This window comes from Rattus norvegicus, chromosome 9 (genome assembly GCF_021556685.1).
Source record: "Rattus norvegicus strain SHRSP/BbbUtx chromosome 9, alternate assembly SHRSP_T2T, whole genome shotgun sequence".
Classification (NCBI taxonomy): domain Eukaryota; kingdom Metazoa; phylum Chordata; class Mammalia; order Rodentia; family Muridae; genus Rattus; species Rattus norvegicus.
Window position 1 is genome coordinate 79,605,011 of NC_141542.1, and position 7,133 is coordinate 79,612,143.

The 7,133-nt window shown below is 45.0% G+C and overlaps 1 pseudogene; it reads left to right on the forward strand.

Annotated features, from left to right (window-relative positions):
- The first annotated feature begins 6,765 nt into the window (after positions 1-6,765).
- Positions 6,766-6,854, forward strand: LOC120094933 (small nucleolar RNA SNORA17; annotated as a pseudogene).
- Positions 6,855-7,133: the final 279 nt, after the last annotated feature.

Here is a 7,133-nt window from a genome sequence, read left to right on the forward strand (position 1 = left end):
TCTTCCTCTTGCAGCCTTCAGATAAAGATGTAGAACTCTCAGCTCTGCCTGCACACTGAACCTGCCTGGATGCTGCCGTGCTCCTGCCTTGATGATAATGGGCTGAACCTCTGAACCTGTAAGCCAGCACCAATTAAATGTTGCCCTTTATAAGACTTGCTTTGGTCATGGTGTCTGTTCACAGCAGTAAAAACCCTAACTAGGACAGTTGAACTATTTTTTTCTCTCTCTTAGCAGCTTGCATAGCACCTTTGGATACTGAGAGAACTAGCCCTCAGGAAGGAGGCTTCCGGGGCACTTCTCAGTTCTTCAAAGCCATGCCCCAAAGTGTGCAGCATACACCTTTAAAAACTCCTTTTTATTCCACTTATGTGTATGGGTGTTTTGTCTGCATGTATATCCATGCACCATGGTGTGTGTAGTGGCCATGGAGACCAAAGACAGGATCATATCCTCTAGAACTAGAGTTAGAGATGGTTTTGAGTTGCTTAGTGGGTGCTGGCATTCGAAGCAAGGTTCTCTTCCAATATCCGAAGCACCTCTCCAGTCCTATCACACACTTTATTTCCCAGCACTGGGTAGAAGGAAACAGGAAAGTCTCTGGGGCTCTGTGGCCAGCGAGTCTAACCAGGTTGTTGAACTTCAAGCCAATGAGAGACCATGTCTCAAAACACAGCATTCTTAAGGAAGACCAAAAAGGCTGGCCTCCCTCTACACATACCTGCACATGGATCTCACACACCCATATGCCACAATAAATAGGAAATGGTAGTGGAGATATGCTTACACGGGATATGCAAGGCTGTGGCTCCAATTTCAAGTACAGAAAAGGGAGAACTGGAGGTGAAGGAGAGAAAAGAGAAACAAGTACACTCTAGTATATTAGTGGAGAAATTGGTAAGAAGACAAGGGGAAAGGCAGGAATACTAAGGAAGGCTGAACACTGTGAGTAAAGGTCCTGGGTAGGCACAAGGCCAAGCCACGCCTGGCTATCACAGGAAAGAGCAGTCCAACCAGGCCATAAAGCATAAACCCCCTGAGGCAGAAACATGACCCACGTTCCAGAAATATCAGAGAGCCTTGAAGGCCTGGTGTGCAGTGTGTATGCTCCAATGAGTAGATGCCTGGAGGCGACTAGATCGGAAGATAAATGAGAACCAAATATACACCATTGAAGAGGACAAGGGTTCCTTAATGAAGGACTCACATGATCTGATATGGGTTTTAACAAAACACTCTGGCTGAGAACAGACTGAATAGTGTCAAGGTCAAGAGCAAGGTGAGCAGATGGCCACTCTAATAATCCAAGTGAGAAGTGACAATAGCTTGGACTAATGTGGCAACCAGTGAAAGAAGTTAAGGAGTCAACCAGTCACTTATGATTAGAGCCTACATGAATGGGTGCCAGCACATGGGAGTGTGTAACCATGTTGTTTGTTTGTTTTGTTTTTTTTCTGATATAGGGTCTCGTTTTGTAGCCCAGGCTGGCCTGGAGTGCATTCTGTATGTTGCCCAGATTCATCTCAAACATACACAGCAATTCTCTTGCCTCAGCCTCTCAAGTGGTGGCATTGCAGCTAGAGTAGATTTTGAAAGTAGAGTGGATAAACCAGGCATGGTGTATGAAGCAGAAAAAGAAGGTCTTGGTTACTTTTTTATTGCTGTGATAAAATACCATGACCAATGCAACATAAAGAAGGAAGGGTTTATTTGGGCTAACAGTTCCAGAGGACTAGAGTCCAAGTTGGTGGATTGAAGGCATGGAAGCAGTTAGCTGAGGGCTCACATCTCCAAAACACAAGGAAACACAAAGTCAGCTGAAAATGGATCCAGTCTTTAAACTTTCTCAATCCTGCCTTCAGTGACATACTTCTCCAACAAAGACACCCTTTCTGGACCTCACCAAACAGGATCATCAACTGGAGACCAAGTGCTGAAATGCTCAAGACTACAAGGGAGATTTCTTATTTAAACCATTATGTGCTGCAGAATATTCACTCACACTGTGAACCCCGAGATTATGAACTGTAAACTTTGTTGTAGTATGGCTCAGCCCTCCCACACACCTTTTATCCAAGAGCTAATGAAGACAACCCTAGGTCAAGAGGTGGAGCAAGCAACGAAGCCCATAGGGAGTAAACATAAGTAAACAGAAAGGAGGCTCTTTGAGAAAAATGTTATTTAAGACAACATGGAGGAGAAAGGTTATAATGAAATTAAATGTAATCCTATAGATATAATAGCTGTGAGAAGCAGTCATTCCCTATAGCGTGCATTCATCCTGTGTGAAACAAATATTAAACTCATGAGCAACTCAGAGTTATCCCCCCAAACTGGAAAGATTTGGTGGTGTTGGAAACAATGAGACCATGGTGGAAAGAGAAAGCTAGAGCCATAGAACAATGAAAAGGGAATAGAAGCATTGATATTGCCCAAGATTTCTATGTGAAGGTCAGTATGCTGAATTACAAAGGAAATTTGAATCTAATAATCACATCTTGGTGTTATGTCATTTAGCAGCCTTAAATGCTTGGGACGAGGTTGAAGAATCAGAAAAGAAGTCTGAGTCATTTATTAAAATTATACAAGGTCCAAAAGAAGCCTTCACTGATTCTTTGCAAAGATTGACTTCAGCTGTAAATAGAATAGTATCAGATTCAAAAGTCAGAAAAAATACAGATTGAATCTTTAGCTTTTGAAAATGCTAATTCAGAATGTAGAGGGATGAATAGACCTTTAAGAGTCAACTCCTGTAGAGGAATGGAAAAAGTAGTGCAGTGGGTCATGCCTCTAATCCTAGCACATGGGAGGCTGAAGCAGGATTGCTGATTTCAAGGTTAGCCTGGGCTACAGAGTGAGGCCCTGTCCAGAAAGAGAAGGAAATGGAGTTGAGAGGCCAGATCTTGGGTTCAGACTCCATCTTAGAGAACCTGACCTAAGGTTAAGCTCTCTAATACCAGTCTCCAAGTTACTCCCCAACAAACCTGTTGTCTAGCCCCACTTTCCAGGTTATTCCTCGACAAACCTGTGCCTCCAGGTTACAAACCTGCCCCTTCATTCCTTAACCACCAATCAGGAGGAAAGCAGAAGTTAAGTTTATGATTTGTCTCCTAGTGCCAACCAAGTATTTTAAAGGGAACAAAATTCCATAATAGCCCCTCCCTCAGGTATGTGCCAGGCTAGAAACCCCCTTGATTGTCATTTCCTATAAAACCTCGTCCCAATAGGAGCTTGGGGCTTCACCATCCTGTCCTGCTGTGTCAGAGACGGCAGTGTGGTCCAAGCTTGAGCTTGGATAAAGACCCTAGTGTGATTGCATTGAAGTCAGCTCCTTGGTGGTCTTTTGGGGTTCATGAAAGCTTAATGGGCACAACAGAGTCAACGAGAACATATGCACTGGCTAACGAGTAGAACTATGGTAGGAGATAGTAGACGTTGCCTTTGATTTAATTTTTAAGTGAAACAGAAAGGAAGGGCACATGTTAACGGTGAAGATTGGATAGGAGGTTAGGTTCTAGGAAGAGGACTGAGAGGAGGAGACATTAGAATATACACACTTTCATGGGGAAACTTTTTGCTGCTCGTTGAGGCAGAATCTCACTATGTAGCCTTGGCTGAACTGGAACTCCTTATGAAGACCAGTCTGGCCCCAAACTCACAGAGATCTGCCTGCTTCAGCCCTCCTCTGAAGTGGAAACTTAAGGGCTCTTTGGAGAGTCAGTTGTGTTGGATGGTGTTTTGCTGGGGCAAGCACAGGAAGGAGTGTTTTCCTGAAGTGGACATAAAGTGAAAGGTTGTTCAGCTAAAGCAAGCATGCGAAAGCTTGTAAGATTATGCCTTAGTTAAGGTTTCCATTGCCGTTAAGAGACACCATGACCCCTAGCAAGCGGAAGGCCCTGGGTTCAGTCCCCAACTCCAAAAAAAAGAAAAAAAAAAGAGAGAGACACCATGACCAAGGCAACTCTTATAAAGGACAACATTTAATTGGGGCTGGCTTTCAGGTCAGAAGTTCTGTCCATTATTATCTTGGTGGGAAGCATGGCAACATGCAAGCAGATATGGTGCAGAAGGAGCTGAGAGTTCTACATCTTGTTCTGAAGGCAACCAGGAAGACTGTCTTCTAGGCAGCTAGGAGGAGGGTCTCAAAGCCCACCCCTACAGTGACACACTTCCTCCAACAAGGGTACACCCCTAATAGTGCTACTCCCTGGGCCAAGCATATTCAAACACATGAGTCTATGGGGACCAAATCTATTCAACCACTACAGATTAATATCTAATAACAATATTTCTCCCTTCCTTTGAATCTCCAAAACCCCTTGCTGCCCTCCTTCAAATTCATGTCCTTCCTTTTCACTAACTGTTATTTCATGCATATATCAATGTATGTACATACATATTCCTAAATATAGTTTGCTCAGTCTGTACAATGTTATTTATGTATATACATTTTCATGACTGACCATTTGGCACTGGATAGGCATATTCTTCTGTAGGGAGGAGCACCTCTCCCACTCTCAATTTTCCTCAATTGCCTACAGTGTAGAGTTAAGGCCTCATGAGCTTTTCCTCATCAATTTTGGCATGTTCATTGGTTTCATCTTTGGGAAGTCGTGTTGCAGACACTTTCTGGGTGTGGTATCAGACATTACTAATAGGAAGCACAATCTCACAGCAAGCTCTGACTTTCTCTTCACCCCCTCTTCTGCAATGTTCTCTGAGCCTTACGTGTGGGTGTTTTATAAACTGATCCATTAGGACTGGGCTCTATAAGTCAGCATCCTGATTGACTGTAGTGGTTTTCATCTGTTACAAAGAGAAGTTTCTTTGATGAGGGGTAGAGACCACACTCATCTGTGAGTATAAGCCCAGACAAGGTCTTTTATGAATGGAGATGGACCTCAGACTCAGGATCTTCCTGCTTCTGCCTCCTACGTGCTGTGAAAACAGATGTATCTACCTTACACAATCCTTCCCCTCATGGACGTGTAAAAAGCAAAACCAAAACACTTTAGTTTTAGAAGGAAAAAAATGTACATATTAAGGAAAACACAATCTGAACAAATATGGAAATCAGCTACAAAATCTTTTTTTTTTCTTTTTTCTTTTTTTCGGTGCTGGGGACCGAACCCAGGGCCTTGCGCTTGCTAGGCAAGTGCTCTACCACTGAGCTAAATCCCCAACCCCTCAAAATCTTTTCTTGAGATCTTCAGTAGAATTCTCTTCAATCTTGATAAGTCTAATTGAATAATACGTTTTCCATCCTTACCTCATATAATGACAATTTTAAAAACTTTTTATTAGTTGTGAATTTCACATCATGCACCCCAATCTCACTCATCTCCTCCTCCTCTCATACCTGGCAACCTCCCCTTCAACCGAAGGAAAAACTCTCATTGTAGAAGCTGCAGTGTGTCACAGTGTAACCTTTTGTTCACACTTTTTTGTTTGTAAATGCTCATTGCGGTAACTTGTTGGTTTGGTATGTCTCTGGATTCTGCTCTCTATTAATACTAGAACCTCACCTGGGACATCTCTTGGATATCATGTTGCTTCCGTGTCATGGAGATATTGTAGTTTTGGATCTGTAGGACCTTCATGTATGCATACAGTTCATAGGTGGTGTAGATGTTGGAATGGGCCACTTCAGAGCCCTGAATCTGGCCCTGAGAGGTGTCTGAGCTGGTCAGGCTGCCGGCTCTCCAGCTCTCGGGGCCAGTTCCCTAGCAACCCCTGCAACTAGGGCCAGCTCTACCCTGCTGCCCAGGCAAGGTCCAGGGTCTGCTCTCCTGAGTGTTGCAGCCAGTGAGGGGCATGGGCAGTTCTTCCACTCTCATGACCCTGGGGCCAGCTCTTTCACTTGCTAAAGATAGCGAGGGGCAACGGATGGGAGGAAAGAGTTCCTCCATCTTTCATGCCACTGACCAGCAGATAAGAGGCAGGGACAGTTCTCCTTCAACCCCCACATCAAGGGCCAGTTCAACTGTGCTGAGAGGTTCAGGGCCTGCTCTCTGGAATGCTGCAGCAGGTAAGGAGCAGGGACAGTCTCCTTCTCTCATGAACCCAGGGCCAGATCTCCCACCTGCCATGGTTGGTGAGGGGTGATAGGGAAGAGGGTATCTCACCTTCATCCATGCCACCTTACAGGAGATGAGTGGTAGGGACAGCTCTTCCATAATGAGTGGACAGCACTCCCAAGTACTGCAACTGGCTAGGGGCAGGGTCAGCTCTCCTGTTTCCATGGCCACTGGGCCAGCTCTCCCACAATACTCAGGTGAGAAGTGGGGGTAGTTCTATACAGCCTTCAGACATCAATATATCCCCAGGCCACAGCCCAAACCAAAGATATCCACCTGGACTTTGGTGGTAACAGACCTCTGCTGCTGCTGGGCTACAGGCCCAAATGTGGCCCCCAGGGGCAGGACAGGTCAGGACCCCACCATGATCCCAGGTGGCATCACTGGCTCACATCAACTCACATCAGGTTGTTTCTCACTACCTCAAATCTTCAGTTCTGCCTCTTTATTGAACACACGTCTTTCTGTTTCTTTCTCTTCTATTTCTCTACCACTGACCTGCTCCTCTTAGTGGTGCTGGTGTCTTTGAGTGTCAGGGCCATCTCAGGAGTGTTATGGCCCCATAGTGCATTATAGTGCCAGACTATATCTCAGGCTAGCTCCCTGTCTGAGCCCCATGGCACTGGTCTGGTGGTTGTCTCAGACTCACTACTCACTCCTGTCTGGTGTCCGTGGTCCCAGGCAGGGTTCTTCTAGTCTCCAGCAGAGAGAAGAGAGGCTGTATCTATGTTTAGTGTTCTGACCTATGACCATCTGAATGATTAGCAGGCTAACACTCCCTGGAAAAAAGCAAGCCTGAGATGGCCACCAGTCTAGTACCAGTGGACAAGACGAAGAGATAGCCTGAGATGATCATCAATCTGGCTGCTCAAGCAGGCCCTGATGGGCTCCCAGGGCGGAGAGCAAGCTGGAGACAAAGGTAATTCAGGACCATAGCATCACTTGAAGTTTTGTTTATCCTGTTAATAATTAATTAGCTTGGGCTCCAAATGTTCTTGTAGTATTAAACCAATCCAAACACTTTCCTGATGTCAACCAGTGGCTGAATTACACGTT